Source organism: Dromiciops gliroides, chromosome 1, assembly GCF_019393635.1.
Source record: "Dromiciops gliroides isolate mDroGli1 chromosome 1, mDroGli1.pri, whole genome shotgun sequence".
NCBI classification, from domain to species: domain Eukaryota; kingdom Metazoa; phylum Chordata; class Mammalia; order Microbiotheria; family Microbiotheriidae; genus Dromiciops; species Dromiciops gliroides.
Window position 1 is genome coordinate 718589651 of NC_057861.1, and position 27612 is coordinate 718617262.

The window sequence follows — 27612 nt, forward strand, 5'->3', positions numbered from 1 at the left end:
GCTTTTATCCATTCATACAGTCACTTCTGTGATGTAGGCACTCATCACTTTATATCTAGACCATTGTAATAGCCTTCTGGTTAATCTCCCTGCCTCAGGAGCTCCCCCTCCAACCTATCCACCATTCATTTGCCAAAGTGATTTTCCTAAAGCTCCGTTTGATCATATTACCTCCTGCTGAGAAAGAAACCTGATAACATTTACTGGAGAAAAAAAATCATGATAAGCTATAAAACCAATTTTTAATGAACTTTGTTCAGATATTCCCTATTTAGGTTTTTCATAGGAAAATCTCTTTGAATTACACCATGATATATTACTACTACATGTTGGTCCTGAATGAATCCTCTGAAAGATTCAAATGCATTTGAATCCACACTCTTCAAAGTTACAATTATATACCAAATGGAAATTAGTTCTAATCCTTCTTGATATAGTTACTCTCTGCCCTTACTCTATCTTCAACCTACTCCTTTCCTCAGGAAAAGCAAGGTTGGATGGAAAGCAAGGTTTGGAGCTTATTTCCTCTCAGACCCCAATACATAAACCTTTGAAGGAAGTGATTATTAATAACCAATGATTTGGGGAGATCCAAAGTCTCGCCCTTTTTCAAAAGTCCTGATTTTTAAAAGTTCAATCTCTTGAAGGACTTTGTTGATAATGAGATTGGACTAATTTTCTTACTCAGATTCTACCTACATGAACTAGCCACTGGGTTCTGCTCAGGCTTGGGTGTGGCATAGAGTTTTTGACTAGATTGTCCAAAGCTGAGGGTGGCCTGATATGGATACAGTCTCTCAGTCCAAGGGTGACATGATGTCAGTTTTAGCCTCTTATCGTAATATTCTTTCTCATTAATAGTTAAACAATCAGGATTGATTCTCCCTTTGGGGAACACATACTCTTCAATGGGTTTATAAACTGTGAGCCCCACACTATGATTGTTTTTGGTCTAATAGTGACAGCTAAATAACCACCCTTTAATGAACAAACATGCTGGCCTTATTAATAAAATGATTAAATAACTCAGAAATCATGTCTCTCAAACTTTTTAGATTACCACACCCCTTGGTCCTCAGGAAGTAGTGTGAGTCACATAAGAAGTAAACTTAGAGGGAGAAAGGAAAGCCCTGCTCAGACCAGTGCTGATTTATTAAAGCCATTTTATAAAATGGAAAAGAAAAAAAAATGTCAAAGAGTTGAGAAATGGATGTTGGATTCTTGTGTCTAATCAGGGAATCTTAGAGGGAGACCTTGTGTTCAATAGCAGAAGAAGCACTGGCCATGGGTTAATTGGTCACCCTATGGCATGTCTCTTTTCACTCCAATATGTCTTTGACTCAGTTGCCAAAGTTACTTTGATCAGAAGTAGAAGCAGCATGCTTATGGAAGGAGCTTCAATAGGTGATCTCAGAGAACAGGCCTCCTGCTAAATGCCTAGGAAGGGAAGATAAAGTGAGGAACTGGCCTGATGTACCAACAGGTCAAAGACATTAAGTATTAACCAAACCCAGAAGGGAACAGAATGACAACTGAATGACAGTTTGATGTTCCACGTGTTCTTTTGTGTTGCATTTTTATGTCACCTACTGGCTTTCGGGTCATTTTCCCTACTAAGTTCAGTTACTAGTTCAAAGTCATTCTCTCTTCCTTACTCTTTAACTCCTATGAATAGTCTTAAATATACATGTCAGTATCTCCTTGAACTCCAGATCTACCTGATTCATAAAGCTTAACTCCTATGTCCTGGATCTATTCAATCCAGAAAGTGATATTCTAACCTTAATTCCATTCCTGATAAATTTTAATTGAGAGTAATTATCTAGGTTCTCATAGAAAAGGGATAGGGATGACTTCTTAGCTATATTTTCATTTCATGTCAGTCACTCCTAGGGATGTAAAGCTTGTATAAACAAAGGTTGAGAACTATCTTTACATGTAATGGAAAAAAAATAAAATACTTTATTAATTTAAAAAAAAAAAGAAAAGGGAAAGGGATGACTTCTTACCTATATTTTCATTTCATGTCAGTCACTCCTAGGGATGATCCTACTTTTTTTTTTTCAGTTACACCCAACTATACTCTCTCCAACATCCAGATTTCTGAAATTCCCCTGTCAGAGCATAACTCCTTATCTTTCTATTTACCTTCTTCCTGAGTCCCCCTGAATTTTCCAAAACCGATTCTTTGTTCTTGACTTTGAACACCTAGTAACTCAGATGGAGTTGACCCTAAATGAATGTCTGGTGAATCCAATTGAATGTGAAGAGCACTTCCCTTTCTAATTTCTAAATGGAAAAATGGCATTAAAATCTGATAACCCGGGGCAGTTAGGTGGTGCAGTAGATACAGCACTGGCCCTGGATTCAGGAGGACCTGAGTTCAAATCCGACCTCAGACACTTAACACTTACTGGCTGTGTGACCCTGGGCAAGTCACTTAACCCTAATTGCCTCACACACACAAAAAAAACCACAACCCCCCCCAAACCCCCCAAAACAAAAACCAAAAACTGATAACCCTATGCATCAGAATATAATGGTTAGGGTACTAGATTTGGAATAAGGAAGACCTGCATTTGAGTGTTACTTCAGACCCTTACTAGCTATGGGACCTGAGGCAAGTCACTTAACCTCTCAACCCCAGTTTCTTCATTTATAAAATGGGGATAACAGTGCCTACTTCAAAGGGAATATTGTGAGGAGATTGTTAGATAACACACGGAAATTGCCTTGAGAATCTTAAAGTGATTCATAAATACTGGCTTTAAATCTATGATCCTATGCATACCTCTCTCACACCACAGTATGCTGTATTTATCGAAGGATCAATCATGGAATATGGTGCTAAAATTTGGGGTCTGGTCATATATAATCATTTGTTCAAAGGGAAAAATGAATGTCTGGGTTTTGTTTTTAAATAGAAGCCATAAGGAAGTCTTAAAAATTGCCTGGTTAAAATCACTAAGAGTGGCTGCAAGGTCACTGTTGGTGGTTGTAGGTAGAATTTGTGCTTTATATATGTTGGAACACTATATCTAAAGCCAAAAGCAGTAAAAAAAAAAATCTCTTGGAAGCTGAAAGGAGGTGTGGAATAGAGACAAATTTACAAAATCATCCGTGGATGGCTTTGAAAGAGGCAATGCAGGTCCGCCCCTGAAGAACCCTGCTTAGCTACAGGTGCAGAGAGCAGATCCCATACTGGGAGAACCTGGCTCAACATGAAATGTATATATCATATTTTATCGCACAGACGACACAGCACTCCACTGAAGAAAACAAGACCCAGAACGGCAGCATATGCCACACACCACGTATGTGGTTTTTACATGCACAATTGTGAATAGGCTTTCAAATTTATGGAACATCTCGAGCTGAATGCATATGTTCCTACATATGCACAGCACACAGTAGAACCCTGAATAGCTCATCATGAGCCAGGCTGTGCTGAGAGATGCAGGCTCCCGACCAAGAAGTCAAGTTCATGGCATAGTGGGTGGAACATCAGGTCTGAGAGACTGCCTATGCCACTTATTTAGCCATGTGACCTTGGGCAAATGCCTTACTCTCCCTGGGTCTAAGTTTTCTTATCTGCAAAATGGGGACAACTCAGCTCATAGCACCTACTTCACCAGGTGTTTATATTTAATATAATAACAGATATGTAAAGTATTGTATAAACTGTACATCCTATACACGTATGACCTAATCGTGAGGGTTTAGATTTGCAATAAGGGAGACCTGAGATACAGGATCTAGGAGTTGATATTTAATCATCATTTGGCCATTGGCAAATTACTTTGCCTCTGTATGCCTCAATGTCCTGACTTGTTAAATGGGGTCTTAATAACACTCACACTAGCTAACTCTATTATTTTGAGGAAAGTGCTTTGTAATACAAAATGCTCTGAAGATGGGAGTTATTCCTCCATTTTAAAGCAATTTGTATATGCCAAACACTGTATTTCTTAGTATCATTAGATACTAATTAGATGAGAATACTAATATATGTTAGTGACTACAAAAATTTGCCATATTCAATTCAACAACATCAATGACAAAATTCAGTGTCTGTTCTGTGTTAGCAGTCCAATGAAACACAGAGACAAAAACGTAACAAAACCCAATCTTCAAGAGTTTATGTTCTACTTGGGGAACAGCTCAGATTTTCAGATAAGTACTATAAAATGTATAGTAGTGTAACGATTGGAATAACGCCACCTGCTGGATACTTACTGTAGAGGAGTTCTGCCCATGAAGGGAAGGTCTTTGAGGGCAAGACCAGGAGTCAGGAAGTGACGCGGGCTAGTGGGAGGAGGAAGGAAGAGACTGGCGCTCAGTCTCGCTCTCTTTCCTCTGGACTCTGGCGGAGAAGGGAGCTAGAAATGCGCTCTCCCTTTAATAGATAGGAATCTAGACCTTTCTCTCTCTCTTTACCAAATTCTTATTCTCCTTAATAAATGCTTAAAAGTCTAACTCTTGCTAAAGCTTATAATTTATTGGCGACCACTCATTAGATATTTTAGACAGTTTAGCTAGAATTTTAACCCTTAACAGATGGCTGACCACGAAGAGGAAAGCTAACCCTCAGTCTTCTTCTGATCTGCTGGTTGGGTAAGAAATTTCCCCTCCCTCTCCCTTTAACTGCTAAGTACTGATGTACTGGCTGTGTTTTTCCTTTGAATTTTTTCGAATGGACCTTTTAAACTCCCTAATTATCCTATTTTTGATTTTGGTCTGTTTAACCAGACAAATGGGAGATAAGATCATGTTAATGCTTTGTTTTTGTGGATTTTCTATTTTTCTTTTTATTTTTGTTAAAAGAGCCAGCAACTTACTCACACAAGGAAATATCTCTCCCTCTCCCAACCATGCTTTTTCAGAGAAATCTGAAGAGATTCCTGCAGCCTTTCCCAGTTCTAACACTAATTGTTGCTCTAATTTTGCATGCCTGGAGGCAATGACCCACCCTCTAGAAGCTTTTAATCCCCTAGCACCTGGAGGCAAAGTGGGGGAAGAGGAATCCAGGCCTGAGTTCAAAATCAAGTCTGATTCAAATTGCTCTGGTCCCTCCCCTCCTCCCCAGACCCCACCCTCTACTCCTCCCATGGCCAAGCCCATTGCTTCCCCTGCCTGGGAAGTCCAGAGATCTGATGTGCATGCTCAACTTTTTCTACCTGCATTTGCAGCTTCAGGCTCAGCCCTTCCCCGGCCTGGCTGTGCTTTTGAGACAATCTTAGAAAACTCTTTAAATTCCAGATATGCTCGTTTTGTTCATAATTTTGCTAACCTGCTTTTGTCTTTAATTAGTAATCTTATAAAGCATTTGTATGGTGAAAAGACTGACAGACAATATAGAGGGGTTAAAGAAGAAAAACTTAAGCTGAATAAGAATGACAATCAACATAGTTCAAGACTCTGCCTCTTTTGCCATGGAAGGGTATATATTTTACAGAAATGTAGAAGTAAGCAGCAAGGTATTGATATGAGTATTGGGGATTTTAGATATCGGAATCAAAGGTGTTCTGAATTCACTCAGAGTATTAATATCAGTTCAGAGGTTACATAGGATTTCTATGCTATTACATATACATTTTGAAATTAATGGTATGGGTTTATTTTCATAGAGATTTTCATGCTTTTGAGATTGTGTCTTATACTTAGTTTTTAAAACAAGGAGAATATTTGTAAAAGCTTTTTATAGTCATGTGATCAAGTTTATATTTTATAGTACTCTTATTAATATTAAATTCATATTCATTTAGATTTCCCTAGTTTGAATTTCATTGTCTTTTATTATTCCACGTGTATTTTCTTCTATTCATTCATCTATCTAATTTTGAACAGCTCAGATTTTCAGATAAGTACTATAAAATGTATATACAAAGAAAATAAAGAAGGAAGAAGAAAGAGCTAGACTTGAAATGAGAAAGATCAAGATTAATGTCCTCCTTATGAAACATACTGATATACAACCCTAAACAAGTCTTTATCTGTTTTTTTTGTGTGTGTGTTTTTTGTTTTTGTTTTTGGTTTTTTTGGTAAGGCAAATGGGGTCAAGTGACTTGCCCTAGGTCACACAGCTAGTAAGTGTCAAGTGTCTGAGGCCGGACTTGAACTCAGGTCTTCCTGAATCCAGTGTCAGTGCTCTATCCACTGCACCACCTAGCTTCCTCTACAAGTCTTTATCTTAAAACATGCGTGGATGAACTATAGCCTTGTGGTACAAATCTTGCCAGTCTCCTGTTTTTTTGTATTATCCTAGAGTTAAGAATAGCTTAAAAGCTATTTGCATAACTTTGTAAAATGTATAACATTGTAAAATGAAGTTTTATTACATTTTAAAATGCAAAAAACAAATAAAAAAATTAGCTTAAGAGCCATTTGAAGACAGGCAGTCAGCCTGATTTGGCCATTGGGCCATAGTTAGCTAATGCCTGTTCTAAGACTATACGATGAAGAGAAATATTGGACTTAGACTGGTAGAAGCCACATCCTTATCTGATAATTCCACATTATATGAAATGTGAAGTCCAGTCTCTATTTCTACTATACAAAGTAATTTCAAGAGCAGATAGGGATGGACATGGAGTTTTATTGGTGTAGAGAATTATCAGAAGTAAAAACTCCCTCTACCAATGCAAGGTTAGTTTATTCTCTGAAACTTGTCATTTTGGAGAATTGACTCCCCCTGGTTAACCTCCTGCATGTCTAGTTAGCCTTTTAAATCATAGGCTTCTTAGGACATGAAAGGAATGTCTCACATAAGTTTGTCCCAGTCAATTTTGTAATGAGAGTGACAGGGCTGGTCCCGTGATTCCCTAGGTGTGGTGAGCTCTGAGATGAGGACACTTGCTGTACCAGTAAAGATTGACACCTTCTTTACAACATAGAGTCTTAAACAGTTGCCTAGCTCTCCAAGAGCCAAAATGATTTTCCATTGTCACAACCAAGTGTATTTTAGAGTCAGAATTTGAATCCAGTTCTTTTTGGTTTTGAGGTAGTTCTTTGCACATCTGTCTGGGAGAAATCAAGAAGGGAGATGCATGGGCTGGTATCTGAGCCTGTTCTTTGAAGGAAGAAAGGGCCTACAAAGCAGACTTTAGGTGGAAGCACATTCCAGATATATTAGTCAACTTGCAAAAGAACAGGGAGGTGGAGAATTAGATATCATATACTGAAATCAAACGGCAGGCGAGGTAGAGTTATTAAATCTACATGGTATTTTTCTAATTTCAACTTCATTCCTAGCAAATTTTAATGAAAAGTAATTCACTGAGCTTTCTCCATTCTTCTTGACCTCTAGACAGCTATCAACACAGTGAGCTACCTCTCCCCTGGATCCTCTTTTTTCCTTTGGTTTTAATGACACTGTTTTCTCTTTCTTCTTCTACCTACCTGACTATTCCAACTTAATTACTTTTGCTGGATCATCATCCACTTCCCCATTTAAACATTGGTCTCCTCCAAGATTCTGTGTTCAGCCATCTGTTTTTGTCTCTATTCTCTCTTGGTAAGCTCATCTGCAACAATAGGTTCAATCATTTATATGAAGATGACTCCCAAATCATTATATCCCGAACTCCAGACTTTTACAATCAGATATATGCTGAATATCTATACTTGGATGTACTAGTGACATCTCAAACACAATATGTATGTGTGTACATACATATCCAATCCATCTATCTATGTATCTATCTATCTGTCTGTCTGTCATCTATCTATCATTTCCCTTACAATAGAGAGCATTTTGTTTGGGGGTAAATGGAAAGTTGTCTTCATCATCTAGGGAAGGAGTTCTTAACCATTTCTATATTATGGGCCCTTGGCAACCTGGGGGTCTATGGACTCCTCAGTATAATGTTTTTAAAGTCATAAAATAAAATATATGGAATTTAAAAGGAAACCAATCATATTGAAAAGCATTTATTAAAATAAATTTAAAATTCATGGACTGTAGGTTAAAAATCCCTGATCTAAGAGATGTGTTTTCTTGGATAAAAAGGGTGAGGCTAAGTTAATTATATTTTCCAAGTTACCAAACAAATCTTTAATATTTCTCAGGGGTTCTATTGTATTTCATAAATGATAGGGGAGACAAAACAAGCTATATCAAATGTTCAAGGTCATGTACAAAGTCAATGGTGAAACTGGAGCAATATAGATGAGGATGAAAAGTCTGCCCTATTCCTGAAAATCCAACAAAAGTAAAAAAAGAAAATACCAGGCTCTGATATCTATTACATTTACTGACTTATCATGAATTCCAGATGCTTTATGCCAATTTCCATTTGGATATAATAAACTGAATTGAATCTAGAGGGGGAAAATATTAGACTAAACATTTTCATTCAGATGCCCAGGTGAAAACCATTCTTATTACATCTCATCATTAGATTCCTTTGACAAAAAGTGTTTGCTAAATAGAACTTCTTTAATTTCCAACCAAATTTATGGCCAATTTGAGGGAAGGTTTAATTGAATATCCCATCCTGTAGGGAAAACTAATAACTAAACTGAAGAGAATTCTTGGAACCTTCCCAATATGGATGATAAAAACCTTTCTGCCTGTTTTTGGCTTAGGAAATTTATCCTAACTACCTCAGTGAATCAAACAGCAGGCTAATTTCAAACCTACTTGCTAACGAGTATTTGCATGAGGCAGAAAGAAATGTATAAAACCCACATTTTTCTGAAATTGCAAAATAAAAAAGAAACCTTTAAGACAGATATGAGAGAAAATTTAATTTGATTATCTAATTTCTGACATTTGCAAGTAATAATGGAAACACCTCTACTGTTCTTTTGGTCTGCAGTTTAAACAAGCAGTATATGCATCTAATGGTTATTATTGCCATTTGGTAGACAGACAGTGCACAATGATGAAAACTGACTGGACTAAAAAACAGAGGACTCAATTTCTAGTACCACCTTTGTTCCTAAATAATCGTGTGAGAATGGGCAATCCTTTGAACTCCCATGGGCTTCAATTCCCTCATCAATATAATTAAGAGGATTAGATGATCTCCAAGAATACTTCTATCTGTAAAATTTTATTAATTCTATGTTAAAAGATGAGGCCAATAAGGTTTTTTGTTCTTTTTTAAAAATATGCAGTGAATCGCTAATATATGTATACACATGTGCATTACATGTGTTGAGATGGCTTAGTTATCCATTTGGCCTCTTGTTTCTGTTAATTGGAGTCAGTGGCATGTATTCAACTTGATAAGCATTTCTTAAGTGCTCACTGTCTTTGAGCTACTGTGTCATGTACCAGGTCTACAAAAATGAGAAATAATGTTGTATTCTTTGACCTTAAGTAGTTTATAATCTAATGGGGACTGAGGGAGGGGATAGAAATTATTCTGGTAGAAGAGAATATACGAGAGCAAAGGAGAGATTTTTAAAAGTTCTTTAAAACAATTTAATCTGAGAGAGAGAGAGAGAGAGAGAGAGAGAGAGAGAGAGAGAGAGAGAGAGAGAGAGAGAGAGAGAGAGATCACTTTCACTTAGGAATATAGGGAAATAAACAAAAATGCTTCATGGAAGATGAAGCACTTGGACAGGTCGCAGAGGAAGAGGAACATTTCAATAGGTAGCAATGTGAAGGAAATGCACTATTATAAAAGCTTAGAAGGGGAAACTTTTGGGGAGACCACCTTTAATAGTTGTGTATAAGAAAGTGACATCACAGATTTAGATGATATATAGCCCAACACCTTCATTTTATGAATGAGGAAACTGATGACCAGTAAGGAAAATGAGTGGTCCAAGATTATACAGGTAATAAATAGAAGAAACAACATTTCTAGTTTCTATTCTCTGACTCTCGAATCTATTCTCTCACTCCAAACCCACTGTGTTGTTGTTATTCTTTGTCATTGTACCATGCTCCTGGGGATGGGCAAGAAGAGGAAGGGAAAGACAGAGAGGCTAAGACAGGGATGGCTAATGAGATTTAGCAGGAATGTAGACACGGAGACTATTTGGTAAATTCTTAGCTTAATAATGGAGTTGAAACTGAGTATAAACTGAACACTGAAATATCTGAAAATTTTTAGCTCATTAGAAAGATGCAAATAGATCCAGAGAGGCAGTGTGGTATAATGGGAAGTTCAATGGATTTGAAATTTGAGGACCTGGTTCAAATCATTCCTCTCCCACTTCCTACCTATGCAGTCTTGGGCAAAAGTCATCTAACATTTATGGGCCTCGGTTTCTTTATCTACAAAAATAAAAAGTTGGAGCTGGTGACCTCTGAGGTTCCTTCCAGATCTTAATCTATAATCCTATGATTTTAAATAACTTCTTTATAATGACAATAAATTTCTTACCAGGAAACCTAAAGGCATATGATACAATTATTCCTGAAAATATGGCTTATCAATCCATGCCTACTTTAATCTTAGGGACCTGCCATTCTATCACCTGAGAGGAGTAGAAAAGATAAGAGGTGATCCTCTCTCCATCAAGAAAAGAAGAGAAAACGAACAGAGAGCTTTAGCTCCCCTGATTTGCCAGAAGGGAAGGGAAAGAGAACATAGGTAGAAGAGCCAAAAGCTGCTCTCTTGGCAGACAGGTGGAGAAGGGAGTGGGAACGAATCCAAGGAGCTGCTGTTCTACTGGCAACCTGATGGGGAAGAGGGCAAAGTCAAGAGCCAGACAGCAATGGACCTGAACGTTGATGCCCTCCCTGCCCTACTATATCTCGTCAAATCAGGTCACACGCTAGAATCTTGACCTTACTCTTTACTAACTCCTCTGAGATGGAGACAGTATCTCTTCTATTCTGTATTGCAAGCTCTGCCAACTTTGAAGGTCAATGGAGGTGACATCCCTTTTCCAAAGCAGCAACCAATTTTGAATCAAAGGTTTCTTGCCCTGCTAATAAACTTAAAAGCATTGCCTCAATCCAACTCACATGACACAGTGAATACCACAATTCTAGAATCACCAGGGTTTTGACATTATACATTAGAAAGCAAGTTACCCCCTCAATTTTTACCCATGTGGGATCACCCTTTCCTGATAGTTCTTGTTCTGGTGTTAGATGAATTGGGGTCGGAGGTTTGCTCTTATTCTATCTCCTCCCCATTCCAAGTAGATAGATGGTAACTTGCTAACTCTGACATTGCCAAATATGGCCAACTAGAAGCTAGAGAGAATTCAGGGCAAGGTTAAAAAAAAATAGTACTACAATTTGGCAGGAATGCAGTTTGTAAAGGTGAGGAGAATAAAATGAGAGTAGAGAGGTAACTTGGAATCAGATCATAAAATGTCTTAAATGTAAGATTCACCTTTTACTCTATTGTCAGTAGGAACTATTAAGCTTCTTGAACTAGAGAATGATGTGGTAAGAACTGCATATACTAATGATGATAACACATTATATTGAGTTTTAGCATATTGAAATGTTTTGAAAATGCCTTTTCACTTATGCCTCCCAACAACTCTATTAAGGAGGTAGTATAGATATTATTCCATTTTCCCAGAAATTGAGGCTCAGGGAGATTGTGACTTGGCCATGGTTACACAGCTCCTAAGTGTTGTGAGCCAGATGTGGACCAAGTTTGTCCTGACTCCAAGCTCAGCATTCTAGCTACGGCACATGATGATTTGTATTAGCAAAACAGTTTTGGAAGCAGAGTGCAGGACAAAGTGGAAAGAAGAGAGACAGAAGGGAGGGGGAAATCACTTAAAGGATGATTACAATAAGCCAAGGAAGAGATAATAGGAGTCTGAACTAGTGGTAGCTTGAGTGGGGGAAGGGATGGATTCCTGAGATATTTAAGAAGATCAAATCAATTAAATTTGTCAGCTAATTAAGCTATGGGGTACCAGTAAGAGAGGATTCAGATGACTCTAAGGTTTTCATAGTGGATAATTTAGCAGAATAGTTCCATCACTATCCTAGATGAGACATCATCTCCTGATAGCAGGATTAGGTTAGTCTGTTAAATGATTCTGTTACCTAATACCACTATCCATTCAGTCATCAAACCTTTATTCAATATGTATTGTGTGCCAGGCACTGGAGAGTAGGGGTGAAGACACCAAGTTTAGATAAATATAGTGGGAAGGATAAGGAAAAAATACAAAACTGTAATTACTGGTATTACATGTTCATTGCCTTAGCATAATGTTATGGGCCCAGAGCACCCCAGAAGTTCTCTGGGGCACATCAAAGAACCTTCTCCTTGAGAAACTAATTCAAAGGACAGACACACCTAAAGAGATAAATGGAACCAGATTGGATTGAGCTATTTTAGGAACCTCCAACCTTCATTCTAGTCTCCCTCAACCTGGGGGAGATAAGATTAGGTGTGGCTTCTGCCTTTGTGTCCTGAGGAGAGATGGCTTGAGAGATCTGAAGCTACTCCTCACCCAACTCCTCCAGCCACCACCACTGGGGGATGGTCCTCCCTTAATAAGGGAACTTTCCACCGTCAGATGTTCACCCCCATCAGTCCTCTATAAAAGTACCTGCCTGTCTCCTGCTTGAGGAGACTGGTATCTCAGAGCCATGCTCTGTGCCATGCCTTTCTCCCCATAAGAAGAAGTCCAATGATTTCTCTCTTGGTTTCCCTTCCCTTCCCCTGCCCCTAAATAAAGTACTATCTTATTCTAATTGGATTTGTGTGCAAGAGGATATAATTCTTTAAAGAATAATTGCTAAGGACCCCAAACCCCTACCCCTATCCCAAACCCCCTTCCCCATTCTCCCCATGACATTATTATAAGAATAAGTGCTATATGTAGTTCAAAAGGGGAAGTTATTAGCCATATATGGAGTGGATAAAAATCTGGGGTTAAGGAAGGCTCCATGGAGGGGTGGGAAATCTAAATGGGAATTTAGAGATTGAGTAGGAATTCAGTAGGCAAAGAAAGGGAGAAAAGTCATTCCAGGCAGAGGGAATAGTACAATCAAAGGCTTGGATGCTGGAGAGCCCAGGGCTTGTGGGACAGGGAGATGTCTGGTTTAACAGAAGCACAGATTTTCTGGAAGGGAATAAAATGAGATGATCCTGGAAAGCCAAAAAGTCAATTGTCAGTACTTTGATGTGAAGAATAGAGGCATTCATTGCACATGGCCCTGTAGTCATTAACATCTTGGATACACCAACACAATACGGCACTTTACTCTGACTCAAAGGGCCAAACTACCACACTACTAAACTTCTATTTCATATATAATTGGTCCAAACACAGCCACTCAAAGTGCTTGAGATCAACCTGAAGCAAACAGGTGGTACCATTTGGCTTCCTGCCCTCTTTTGGACCAATCTGTAGTGCAATTGAGTTTTTCTCAAAATGTCAGGTCCAAATAAATGCTGGATTCAACCAAAAAGCTCAGGCGCAAATCCATTCTCTATTTGCACCTGACTTTTACAAGTTCAAGCGAACTGTTCTTGAAAATGTCAGGGACATTTCTTTTATGAAGTTGTGTATGACTTTTGGAGCTGAGACCCATTGTGAAAGACAATCCAGGTGCAAATTCAGAAAGAAGTCATGCAAGAAATATTCCAGTGCAAAGGAGACAAAGTGCCAGGTTCAAATCCATTGCAAAATTATGTTCAAAATGTCAAATCAACAATGGTTGGAAATTTCCAGACAGATGCCTCTATTATAAATCTGGCAATAGAGTGTACTTAAGTCAGGTTATCAAAGGCTCCTTTTGATGGCTGAGTAATTTTATCTGTAGTAGATGGGAATTGACAGTGTTACAATAAGCCAGGTTCCCACAGGGTTTAAGACACTCACCAATTGTAAATGAAGTACTTTTGACAGATACATTAACAATTCCTATTCTATTTGGCATTGGTTACAATTTGGCTCCAACCAATCATTTTAGGCCAGTCTCTCTTTATTCCTCCTTATATACTCGATATTCTAACTGAATCCATCTATCTCCTGCTTCCTGTACAAGACATTCAATTTCCTGTTTCCCTACCTTTGCACAGCTTATCTCTACTCTACTTCCACCAAGAGTCTGGAACACTTTCCTTCCTCCCCTACATGCCTTCCAAGCTCCATTCAAGTGTCACCTTCCATACAAAGTCTTTCCTTATCCTAATTGTTAATTCGCCCATTCAAGCAACAACAACAACAACAATGACAAACGACGATAGCAACAACATAAATATTTCACTATGGCAGGTCAGAAGAAGTGATACAAGGACACCCTAGAGGATTCTCTGAAGAACATGTGAGAAATTGGAGGCACTGGTCCAGGACTGCCCAGCATGGCATCAAAGAAGGCACAGTGCTCTATGAGCTAAGCAGAATTGCAGTAGCTCAAAGGAAACACGAGGTGCACAAATTTAGAGCCATCTCCACTCCACTCATTTGGATTATTTGTGCCTGAGCTGTGGTAGAGCTTTCCAAGCTTCTGTTGGTCTGATCAGACATAGCTGGACACGCTGCACCTTGACCCCAATATAAGAGAATGAAGGGCAACCACCAAATATTTTCTGTTAGTATGCATGTTGTTCCTGGCAGTAGAAAGTAAGTTCCTTGAGGACAGGAACTGTTTTGTTTTAGTCCTGTATTCCCTGTTCTACAACAGTGCATTGCACATAGCAGGTGCCTAAAGGTGCTTTTGGAAATGCATTGCAATTGAACTCTAAGCCACTGATGTATTCTGTGATGTCCTGAAATTGAAGCAGGACAGTTCACCTAAAGCCAATTCAGTCTAATGATGTTTGTCTAATGACAATATATTTCCTAATGTCCAATGAGCCTTTCAATGGGGTGTTTCTAATATATATGTATAAACCTTTTAGTGCATCTTAGGGTAATTTTAGATCCATTTAAGCATTTCTATAACTTGGTCTATAGTTTTTTTTCCTATTTAAACAATTATCTTCACCCATCCTACTTTCCCAAAGACATATGCGATTCCATTTCCTAAGACAACCTATTTATGTAAAAACATTTGGATCCTGGAGTCAGAGATGGGTGAAAATGGAGGAAGAAGCTTGAAGGCAGGATAAATTCACAACTGAAAGGGTAAGAATCTCTAGAGGCTGGTAGAATTTTATATGACTCAAATCATGTCAGTTGCTGGCATCCCAACCACTATTAATTAATCAGCAAACAAATTTAGATTTAGTACCTACTGTGTGCCAGACCCTCTGCTATGCTCTTGGATTATAAAGATAGAAGTGAGAAAATGTCTAACATCAGAGAATTTATGTTCTATCTATCTTTATGTTTTAAAAGCAGATGAGTGAGAACACCAAATAAAGCATGAGGAAAAACCCTACAAGACCCCTTGAAGAAATACAAATAAGTTTGCAATAGTAAATTTCCTTCCAGTGAGGTTTTAAAAATAGTTTTTTCTTAAAAAAAAATTCTAGCTACAGTGGATACAATCTGGGAAAAGGCTCAGCTGTCTATGATAATCCAAGGTCACAGGCTCATAGATTTAGAGATGGAAAGGATCATAGCAATAACAGAAGAAAAGAAGATTGGAATTGGGAGAAATATCATCAGTTATCTAATCCACCCTATCCCCTGACCTTTGTTTGTTTTTTTTTTTCTTTGGGACTGGGCATGTGATTTCATTGCTATAAGGAGGTCCTGAAGCTTCCTCTATCCTTGCAGATGGGAATCTTTATTGAAACTTCTGGTCTTACAGATTTGGCTGAGGCACTGAGAGATGAAGAAAGTTGCCTAAGGTCATGAAGCATATGATGAAACCCATTTCCATCATTCAGATAGAGAGGTGACATTTGCTGTGAGGCATGATGAATTTGTTGGCTTGTTTTATTTAACTATTATTCTTTGTTACACAAGATAGTTCTATGGAAAGAAGTAATTAGAAAATGAAAGCAATTTGAAAAAGCCAGAACATCCATAAAATATTTTTAAATAATTATATTTCAGGTCATCCAAAAGACAACAGAGAGAAGCATGGTAGACACAAATAGGCTGCCTCCTATAACCTATGAATGATAGGAGGCATATAAGATATCAATTAGCTAATGTACATTTATTAGGTACCTTCTAGTTTCCAAGAACCATGCTTAGTACTAGTGATAGAAATGTCAGAAATAATAATAATAAAAATAAGAAATAATCTTAAAGAACTGACATTCCAATGAAGAAACACTCAAAATACATACAGGTTCATACAGAATAAACCTAAAAGAGAATAAACATATCTGTAGTTGGGGTAGGAAACAATCTGATCATGTAGTATAGACAGCTTACGTTTTGAATTGGTATCCATGCAACCTCAAGATGTTTTGAAGAAGGCTTGAAGAATCATAGATAAACCACTTGTGGAAGAAGTTTGGAGGATAAATACAAAAGCCAGGATGAGAGGAAATAGATGGACTATTTCTCTCTCTCTCTCTCTCAGTAGGAATCCCCATATTTATAGGATCCTAAATCTATCAATAGGACAGCTAAGTGACACAGTGAATAGAGTGCTGGGTCTGGAGTCTGGAAGACCCGAATTACCTCAGACTCTTACTTGCTGTGTGACCTTGGGCAAATCGCTTAACCCCGTTTGCCTCAGTTTCCTCATCTGTAAAATGAACCGGAGAAAGAAACGGTAAAAACACTTCAGTATCTTCACAAAAACACCAAATAATATCACAAAGAAGCAGACATAATGGAAAGGGACCCAACAACAATAACAAATCCATCCACTTATAAAAATATGGGTAAAAACTTTGCTCAGCTCTGGAAATAGCAACAAAAATTACAGCACTTGAACTGATGGAATTTACTACCAGCAGGAGACCTCAGATTGAGCCAGATGCACTCTCTAAGTTTGAGCCCATTTTCCCTTGGCTTCTGAATCTGTTTGTGAGAAGGTGAGTCTTACTTTGGAGAGGAATTTTTTGCATCTTACTCTACCATCTCAGTAAACACATCTTAAAAATTAATTAACTCTGTCATGCATATGGATATTTGGGAGCACAGCAGTGGGGTTCATGAAGAATAGTTTTAGAAAACTCCGCCATCATTCAGCTATCCCTAGGACTCTGATGGGGAAAACATCAATCATCTTCCTGAGACTTAATCTGCTACTCAGTGGGGTTTGGGGGAAGTATAGCCCAGGAGAAGTTCTACAGAAGTCTTGATAATTATTTTCAAGACACAAATTAGTAATCTTCTTTTTACTAACAGGCCATCATTCTAATTCAAGTGTTCATCTCTTCTCTAGGCTATTGCAACAAACTCCTAACTTAACCCTCAGTTTCAAATCTCTCCTTTCTATTCTATCCTGACTATGTTACTCCCCTACTTAGTATTCATCATTGGCTCCTTATTATCTTTAGGTTCAAATGCAAATTCCTTAGCTTGACATGTAAAGTCATTTAAAATTACATCGGGGGGCAGCTAGGTGGCACAGTGGATAGAGCACCAGCCCTGGAGTCAGGAGTCCCTGAGTTCAAATCCGGCCTCAGACACTTAACACTTATTGGCTGTGTGACCCTGGGCAAGTCACTTAACCCCAATTGCCTTACCAAAAAAAAAATTATATCCAACCTACCTTTCCAAGTTTATTACATGTTACTCCTTTTCATGTAGTCTAAGTACCAGCAAGCTGATGCAATTGTTGTTTCCTGAACTTGGTACTATATCTCTAACATCCATGTCCTTGCACATACTGCTTCTCATCTCTGGGATGTACTTACCTTTGCATCTTAGTTCCAGTAGCTTCCTTTAAGATTCAGCCTATGTCCAATCTCCATGGAGAGTCTGCCTAGATATGCTTAGTTTTTTTTTTATCTCCCTCTCTCTTCCTCAAATTATCACATGAATGTGCGTGCATATAAGCTTCTGAATGCATATTTGTATTTTACCCCTTGTGTCCCCCTCCATTGAATACAATCTCCTTGAGAGCTGGGAGTGCTTTTCATTATGTATTCCTGCAACCCAATTAATTACCAGGCTCAGGCTGAGGCACTAACCTATAATTGGACTGGACTGCCTCTACTCTACTTTTCCAGACTTATTTCACAATACTTCCTTCCATACATACTATATTCCAATCTTAGTGGCCTACTTCCTATTCCTTGAAATCAGTTTTGCATTTCCTGGCTGTATGCATTTACAATGTACTATATGCTTGGAATATACTCCATCCTAACTTCTGTCTCTTAGAATTCTTAGCTTCACTGAATGACTGAACAAGTTGTGGTATATGATTGTGATGGAATACTACTGTGCTGTAAGAAATGATGAGCTAGGGGCAGTTAGGTGGTGCAGTGGATAAAGCACTGGGCCTGGATTCAGGAGGATCTGAGTTCAAATCCAGCCTTAGATACTTGACATTTACTAGCTGTATGACCTTGGGCTTAACCCTCATTGCCCCCCCCCACACACACACGAAAGAAAGAGAGAAAGAAAGAAAGAAAAGAAAAAAAGAATGATGAGCTAAATGATTTGAGAAAAACATGGAAAGACTGGCATGAAATAATGAAGAGTGAAATGAGCAGAGCCAAGGGAATATTATATTGAGTAACAGCAATATTGTTTTAAGAATGACTGAACGAATAAGTTATTTTTGTCTATTATAAATACCTAAATTAACTATAAAAGACATATGAAGAAAAAAGGCATCTGCATTCAGAGAAAGAACTGATAAGCAGAAGTGTGTATAGATTAATTTGACATATATCTACCAATCTGAGTCTAGTGGTAGTCATCTCTAGGGTGAAGAAGGAAGAAAGAAGAAAAAGAAAAAAAATGACATGGTAATTGTGTTGTGTATTTGAAAGGAATAGCAAACTGTGCATAGTAGATTTGTATTTTCATGTACAATTGTCTTTTTTGTTGTACTCTGCTATAAAATGCTAGGTTTATTCTATAAATTAAAAATAAAATAATAAAAATTAAAAAATAATTCTTAGCTTCATACAAGGTTTAAGATAATGACTAATTACTATCAATAGCCTTTCGTGACCTCCCCTACTTGTTGGTGTTCTCTCCATCTCTTCAAACAGTCTGATAGGTACTTTTCTGTGACCTTGTTTTATGCCATCTCCCACCCCTATAGAATATAAATCCACTGAGGGCAGAGAATTATTTTTCATTTTTTTATATCCTCAGAGACTCAAATATGTAATTGAATTTCAGTCTCATTCCTGTGGCCCCTGGAAAGGTTAATCATTTAGTCAATGGCATAAAAAATAAAATAAAATAAAAACAAACCACTAGCCAATGAATAGGATCATACTCAACAAGAGTGAGTATGCTATAATATCCCACATGAAATACACCTATCATAAAATATAAAAAAACTAGATCACTTCTCTTTTCAAGGAAAATCATTGATTTCAGAATGACTTGATTCTTCCCTCATTCTTTGTTTTTGTTGTTTTTATGTTTGTTTTCCTTGCTTATAACATGGAAGTGACCTAATGGATTTTTCTTTAAAGTGTGCAGGAAAACTCTAAGGTTGATCCCTTGGAAGTCAAATATCAGATTAGAAGATTCTATTTTATTTTTTATCAGAGCAATAAATCTTTGAAAATTTGGGATTATAATAGAAAACTCTCAGGCAGACACTTCACTATGAGTATTCCTGAATACCCTATTGTAAATTAATCAAGGGAGGAAAAAACAACCACTTCAGACAAGGAGACAGAAAAAAACAACAACAACATAGAGTGGACTCCCTGGAAAAGGGGCATATTAGGGTTTTCACTGAAAATCTAAGACAATGCAGATTTAGGAGAAATTCACCTATCCAGTTTATTTGTTGATAGGTCACTTTCTTTGGGAGTAAAAAGAGAAAATCTTTCATAGGATCAGAGATCTAGGGCAGAAAGGTGAAATGTTAATTTGTCTAATCCGACCATCTTGTATTTACCAGTGAAAGAAACTGAGGCATAGGAAGTCAAATGATTTTGTATTTGGCAAGATTAGGATTTGAACTCAGGATTTGAATCCCTAGGTCCAAATGTGTTTCCTCATTTCACAAGAAGGATGAAACCATTCTTTTCATTTCCATGCAATTTAGGCAAATTTTAAAAGTTCAGACTTTGAAAAAGCTTTGAAATGTTTTTTTCCCCATTTTGCTGAACATTTCCATTGTTTTTTTTCTGTAATAACCACAGAAATTTAGCAAGTCACAGATATTTTGGAAAGAGAAATGCAGCTTTTTGGTGTTAAAACTGAAAAGAACATAATTCCTGCATCTTCTGAGGCTTTTGTCTCCCTGATCAAATCTTTGGCTAACGTCCACCAGCCAACTGAGCTTTAAGCAGATGGCATAGGGAGTTGAAGGGCATTCTCTTCACTATGGAACAATCATAGCTCTTTTAATCAGGGATACACCTGGCCCTATAAGACAGCCCCCAGGGTGACTGTTAGGAGTCTTCATGGAAGTGACTTTGGGAGAAGCTTAGAGGCAAAATGGTCCATACTCTATTGTCTTCTTTTGCTTATTAGGAAAAAAAAAATATGTGGTAGACAATGAACTTTCTCAAAAATCCCCAAGCAAGGAAATAGAAATTCTGTCTCAATTTCCACATCTCTAAAATTAGGAAGAGGTATTCTATGGTGTCTAAATTCTCCTTCAGCTCTAAATCTATGATCCTATGTTTAGTTAAGGACAAGAAATGCCTAAAAGGGACATTCTCATTATTTAAAATTATTTTAAGCTTTACCATATGGAGTACAGCATTGAAGACCCGAGTTCAAGTCCTGTCTCTGACACATACTAGCAGTGTAAATATCACTTAATATCTCAGTGTTCTAGGTAACTCTCTAAGGCTACAAGTTGCCCTTACCATCTCCCTATCTACCATATGGATCAGAAGGACAGCTCTATTAGCAGAATTCCACTGAAGTCTGGTGCCTCACTATGTCATGGAGGTATCCCAGATTTCTCTAGCTTATGCCTTTAGAATGAAAGGTCTGGCAGATCAAAGAAGGTGAAAAGGTTTGGAAAAGAAGAACAACGATGCATGTGTGATATCCGAGGACAATTCTAGTGAAGCCTGTAGGGTCATGGATCAAGAGCCAGAAAGGTGCTTCGAGGCCATTTAATACAACTGCATCATTTTGCAAATGATGAAAATTAGGCTCAGAGAGTTTAAGTGACTTGTCCATGGCCCTAATGCTAGTAAGTATCAGAGGCATTTTTGAGTCCAGTTCTCCATGGTTTTAAGGCTAGGACTTTAATCTTATCCCATTCTGCTTGTCAAGATAATCTTATCATCCAGTTGGCAGGGGAAGTAGATGTTGGCTCAAAATAATGAGTGTTTGGACATTTCTTACAGTTATCCAGAACTGGAATGGGTAGTCTTCAAGTTCATGGTCCACCAAAGGATATATTTTAGTGGAGGTTGAATGGGCCACTTGGCAAGTAAATGGAATATACTTGATGACTGTATGGTATCCTTCCAACTGTAAAATTCTATGTAGCAATTTTAGCTGAATATATGAAATAGTGATAATTGGTATGGCTTATCTGGTGAGGAAATGAGCTTCCCATCATTAGACATTTTGATTAAGAGGCTGAATGACTATCTGAAGTTGATTTGTAAGCCTTAAAGCACTATATAAATGTGAGTGATAATGTTGATGATTCTAATAAGAATGAGTTATTTGGTTAGGTGCCCAGTAAGAAGATCCCTTCCAATTTGAAGACTCCACAAGCTTCCCTTCCTGCCCCCACCTTTTTTTTTTTTTTTTTTTTTTTTTTGCTATTGAGTTGGAAGTCACTTGGCTGCAGGGTCCATGACACTAGAAATCCAAATAACACTTCAAAAGAAAGGTTTCATTTCAGTTGTCTACTTTTTCAATTCCAAGAAGCTTTTCTTTAGTCTTCTCTTGTCTTCTTTCATCTTCTCTTGTTTTCTCTCCTTTTTTTTTCTGTCCTCTCCTCTCTTTCTTACACACATATGCATGTACAATACGCACATCTATTAAAACCTCAATTAAGTAGGATGCTTGAAGCCAATGTATTTGAATTTAATTTTATAGTTAATCAAAGGTCAGTAGAAAGTCGTTTACGTTTTAACTTTTGTTCTTAAAAATCTTCCTAAAATGTGTTCATCAACTTTCCTTATTATAGAATATAATGAACATAATTGAATGCCTGATGATTAAACTCCTGTAGTGATTAGAAGACATCATTCAGATGATCAAATCTCACTGAAGAGGACTTTAGTTTAATCTCTAAAAAGCATTAAGATCCTAGGGTCGGGGTGGCTAGGTGGCGCAGTGGATAGAGCACCGGCCCTGGAGTCAGGAGGGCCTGAGTTCAAATCCGGCCTTAGACACTTAACACTTACTAGCTGTGTGACCCTGGGCAAGTCACTTAACCCCCATTGCCTCACTAAAAAACAAACAAACAAACAAAACAAAAACAAAAAAAGATCCTAGGGTCATAGTATATCAGAATTCAAAATGACCCCAAAAGCCTCCTGATCCAGACTGTTATGCCATTCAGAAATGCCCTGTAGAGTTCCTCTGGTTTTGACTCAGGAAAATGTTGGATTTCCAGTCAGTGGGACGAGTATGTGAATCCCAGCTCTGCCGTTTACTAGCTGTGTTATGTTGGAAAATCACTCAAGCTCTTGGGCCCTCTGATTCCTTATCTGTCAAATAAGTGGGTCTGACTAGAAGGGCTTAAAGATACTCTCCGGCTCACCATCAATGACTGTCTCACCTGCTCCATTATTGTATTCAGGCTTCAATCCTGCTTTGATTCTTCACTTCACTCTTTACCAAAGCATCCCTCTGAACAACCTCACCAGCTCCCTGGTGGCCCAGACAAGAGACTGTGCACAGCAGAACGGGGCATTTTTTTATCTCAGAAACATATGATATTAAATATACACACCTTGGTTAAATACCAGGAAGTGTGAGAAGTATAGCATTTAACCCCCATTGCCCTGCCCCCTCCCCAAATAAACCTTTTGGCCTCAATTTCCTCAACTAGAAAATATGGAAAACGATTACACCAGTCTCCCAGAGTTATTGTGAGTTTCATGTGAAATAATATTTGTAAAGCACTTAGCAAACCTTTGAGTGCCATATAAGTGGTAGCTATTATCATCTAACTTTACAAAACCCTTCCTGATTCCACACTTGCTGGGGCCATACTTCTCACACTTCCTGTGCAACCCTGGGCAAGTTAATAGTTCAAATCCAGCCTCAGATGCCTGACACTTACTAGCTGTGTGACCCCGGGCAAGTCACTTAACCCCCATTGCCCTGCCCCCCAAAAAGGAAATGTGTCAGGTGTCTGAGGCTGGATTTGAACTCAGGTCTTCCTGAATCTAGGGCCAGTGCTCTATCCACTGCGCCACCTAGCTGCCCCCAGCAAAAAGGTTTATTAACTTGCCCAGGGTTGCACAGCTGCTGAGTATGAGAGTTCACACATGAATGCAATTCTTCCTGACTTCAGAACCAGGCTTCTATCCACTGTGTCATCTAACTTCCTAGAGAAAAAGCCCAATACTCCTTCCACATGACATACCTTGAAAGACTTAAAGAAAGCTATCATATTCTTCTGAGTCAATACAGTATTCTAGAAATGGACAGAATATCAAAGAGCTAGGATAGAGAATAGAAAGACTATTTCTCACACATTCCTGGATTCTTGGAAGTTAAGCCTCTCTTAATGCGGCTGGAGATTGCACTAGCTTTCTCAGCCTCTATATCTACACGCAGAAGAGAGATATTTCAAGCATATTCAGCTAATGGAGGGCAGGTTCATCTACTGCTTTTATTAACACAGCATTTGTTTAACCATAAACTATTCATTTATAAGTACCCCAAAGCAGACAACAATATAAAGAGCATGTCCTGCCTTCCATCTATAAGGAACCTTAGGATTTCAATTGATTCTAAAAAGCTGAACTCAATTCACAGAGAACAAAGTTAATGCAGACTACTCCAACAATTCCAAGACATCTAAACATAGATTTGGTCTACTCTGACACATTTTTATTGGCACAGAAAGCTTCTTTTGAAGAATTATCTCGATCAGTTTATAGCAGCACCTGCCCTGCAATTTATAGAGTTTTGTCTGGGAGCACTTCGAAATTAAGCAATTTGCCTAGGGTAACAGAAATAGAATGCATCAGAGGTAAGACCTGAACCCAGTTCTACTTGATTCTAAGGCCAGTTCTTGATCTGCTGCCTCCTTAGAGTTCTCATTAAATTATTCACAAGATAAAGTAAGGAAATTCCATTTCAGTAATTTAAACTGTGAGTACAAGCTATCCTAATCTATGTTTCATCTTTAAATAAGGATCGAAAAGGGAATTAGTACAGAGAGTATTGTTGATCAGAATTTGAAGCTGTGTGACAGAATTTGGAGTCTCAGAAACTCTGTTCAGATGCCACCTTTACCATTTATTCCTTGGCCAAACCTGGGTAAGCTTCTCAACTTCCCTAAACCTCAGTTTCTTCACGTGTAAAATGAGAGATTTGGATCAGATGACCCCTAAGGTCTTTTCAAGGATTATCTATAATCCTATGGATAAGACCATAACAAGAGCACAGCACAATTCATAGAATCAATGAAACATTAGTCCTTTTTCTTTTCTTTTTCTTTTTTTTTTGGTGGGGCAATGAGGGTAAGTGACTTGCCCAGGGTCACATAGCTAGTAAGTGTCTGAGGCCAGATTTGAACACAGGTCCCTATGAATCCAGAGCCGGTGATTTGTCCACTGCACCACCTAGCTACCCCTAAACATTAGTCCTTGAAAATAAAAGTTTACTCTCTTGAAAGTAATATGGTAGCCAATGTTAAGGAATGAACAATATTGACAACTGAAACCCCCATCTTAAAAAAATTTATTTGAGCAAATAAGCTCATGTATTTGGAATGAGAAGAGAATTGGAGACATTTGAGCCATAGTTTCAGAGATGTGGGTCTGGAAGGGATGTTAGAGGCTGTCTAGGCTATTCCCCTCACAAATGACCAAATGTTGCTAGCTATTAAATGTATGATCTGAGCCTAGGTCCTCTAATTCCAAATCTAGAACTCCTTCTCCTGTCTCACTATGCCATCTTGCTTCACTCTCCTTTAGGAGGGACAAATGAAGGCCAGAAGAAAGTGATAGCCATAAAACTAGTAGGTAACAGACAGAACTCAAACTCAGATCTTCTGAGCTCAAATCCAGGATTTTTCTACTCTACCATTCTACCTTTTCCATGGATGGTGGATGGTGATTGATGATGATGATGAAGACAACAACATTACTCAAGAAGGTGTTATGAAATCTTTAATATATGCCAAGCATTGGGGACACAGAGCCAGAAACCCAACAGTTCCTGTCCTCAGGGAGCTTGTGTTTTAATTAAAGAAAAATATCACCACCATCATCATCACTGCTATTTTTATGTAACATTTTAAAGTTTGCTAAGAACTTTGCATGTATTATCTCATTTGATGCTCACGGAATCTTATGAGGAAGATGCAATCCCTCTTTTACACAGGAAGAAACTGAAACTTAGAGAAGTGAAGTGACTTGCTCAGGGTCACACAACTAGTATATATCTGAAGCAAGATTAGAACTCAGGTTTTCCTCGCAGAATGTCTGCATTGGCATAATTTTTACACAGAGATAAAATGGCATGTGTGTATGTTTGCATGTATGTGTGTGTATGGAGAGGGGAGAGAGTGGCAGAGAGGGAATGGAGAGAGAGACAGAGAGAGACAGAGAGAGAGACAGAGAGAGAAAGACAGAGAGAGACAGAGAGAGAGAGAGACAGAGAGAGACAGAGACAGAGAGACAGAGACAGAGAGACAGAGACAGAGACAGAGAGACAGAGAGAGAGACAGAGAGAGAGACAGAGAGAGCACACGCACCCATGGCAGTGTGTAGGGAGGAACATCAAAGAGATGACATCATGCTTTTCAGAGCATATTGGTATAGAATGCTAAAGTCAAGATATAAACAACAGCAGACCATTCCAGACATAAATTTAATCTCAAATTATCTGCTATGTTAAAACAAAATAAAAGTATAAGGGGAGTATACAATTGATGGAAGCTACAAAAATACATAACAGTAAGTAACTTCCCTTCAATTCCTCAAGGTATGAAAATTCATTGAGCTGTTTCAAGGACAATCGGTTAGGAGGGAAAAGAAGAGGAATTTATAAGAGTTGGGGAGGAAGGAAAAGAGATGAGGGAAAAACAGAATGGAAATGTTGTTTTGTTTTTGGAAAGGAAGACTCCAACCCTCTCAGAAGCAAAGCTTCTTTCTGCCAACTTTTCAAACTGCTATTTACAGAAATACTTAGGCAAGGGATTCAATCTTCAAATATTTGTGAATAAGCGGATAGAATTACCAGTTCCTAGTGAGAAATTTAATACTTTTCCTGGGTCCCAGTGTGGCACTTAACTTTAATTTAAGGAACTGGAATTTAATTTATGCAGTAGGACTGAATAGAAGTCAACTGAATGGTATTTTGCTGCCTGACAAGAATAGAGGAATAATATGTTGTTCCCTATCATAGCTGAATGTTTTGCAAAGTAAGGACAGATAGTGTCACCCACAGTAGCAGGTATGTGATTACATAATACAGAGACAAATATTGGCGTGCCATCAATTGCCATAAATATGTTAGTGAAGGAAAATAGGATATATGCTGTTTTGGCTCAATTTGAAAGGATGAAAGGAAGGAAGTAAAAGGAAAGGAGGAAGAGGGATGAAAAAATACAATGGAAAAAGATAAAAGGAGAATGGAAGGGAAAATCAGAAAGAATGTGAAGGAAAGAGGAGGAGAAAGGGAATTGAAGAAAAGAGAAAAAGGGGAAGAAAAAGAAAAAAGAAAGAATGGAGGGAGAGGAGAGAGGGAAAAGAAGATTTGGAGAAATAAAGGAAGGAAAGACAAGAAAAAGGAGAAAGTAGTGTGGAAGGGAAAGTAAGAAATGAAAAAAGGGAGAGGAGAAAGGAAAGGATGGAGAAAAGGGTAAGGAAGGAAGAAAAAGAAGAATGAAAGTAAGAGGGAGAAAAGCAAAGAAATATTTGGAAGAGGAAGGAAAGGAATGGAGGGGAGAAAAAATGGAAAGAGAAAGGAAAAAGAAGACTGGGAAGAAGGAAGGGAAGATGAAAATACAGACAATAGAAATGTTTAAAGGCTATTCCATTCATTTCAAATTATACATTTTAATAACACTTGGTAAGTATAGAGATGCATTTCTTAAAAAGACCAGCTGCTAATCAAAATACATGTGTTATTTTACTTATACACATTTAATCTTGTTGATGACAGTGGTACTAATTAATTAATTCTCCTGGGGGGATAGTATACCAGTAAATAACATGATGAAATGTGATTATGGGGAATTGGCTTTTGTAAATAATGGTGCCTTTATCTTTTTATTCCAACTGTTTCATTCTTTCTTCTCAAGAAGGCCAGTAGCTTTGACATTATATGGAAGTTATATTAAAAATCTTGGTAAATTATATACATAGAGTTCCCCTTATTTAATAGTTTAATAATGCTGTCAAAGAAAAGGGGGGAAGCCAGTATGGAAACAATGGCTGTTATTGAAACCATGCTGGTTCTATGGCTCTACTTCTTTCTCTAGATATTTGCTATTTTTTAATTATATAAAATGTTCCCAGGAGTTGAGGTCAAGATGATAGAGCTATAATTTGCAATCTC

General features: G+C 38.0%; 1 protein-coding gene across 6 annotated transcripts in view; it reads right to left on the reverse strand.

Moving 5' to 3' along the window:
• The window catches only part of CNTN4 (contactin 4), a 1173040-nt gene that overhangs the window by 412044 nt on the left and 733384 nt on the right, over positions 1-27612 (reverse strand). The gene's annotated exons all lie outside the window — the stretch shown is intronic.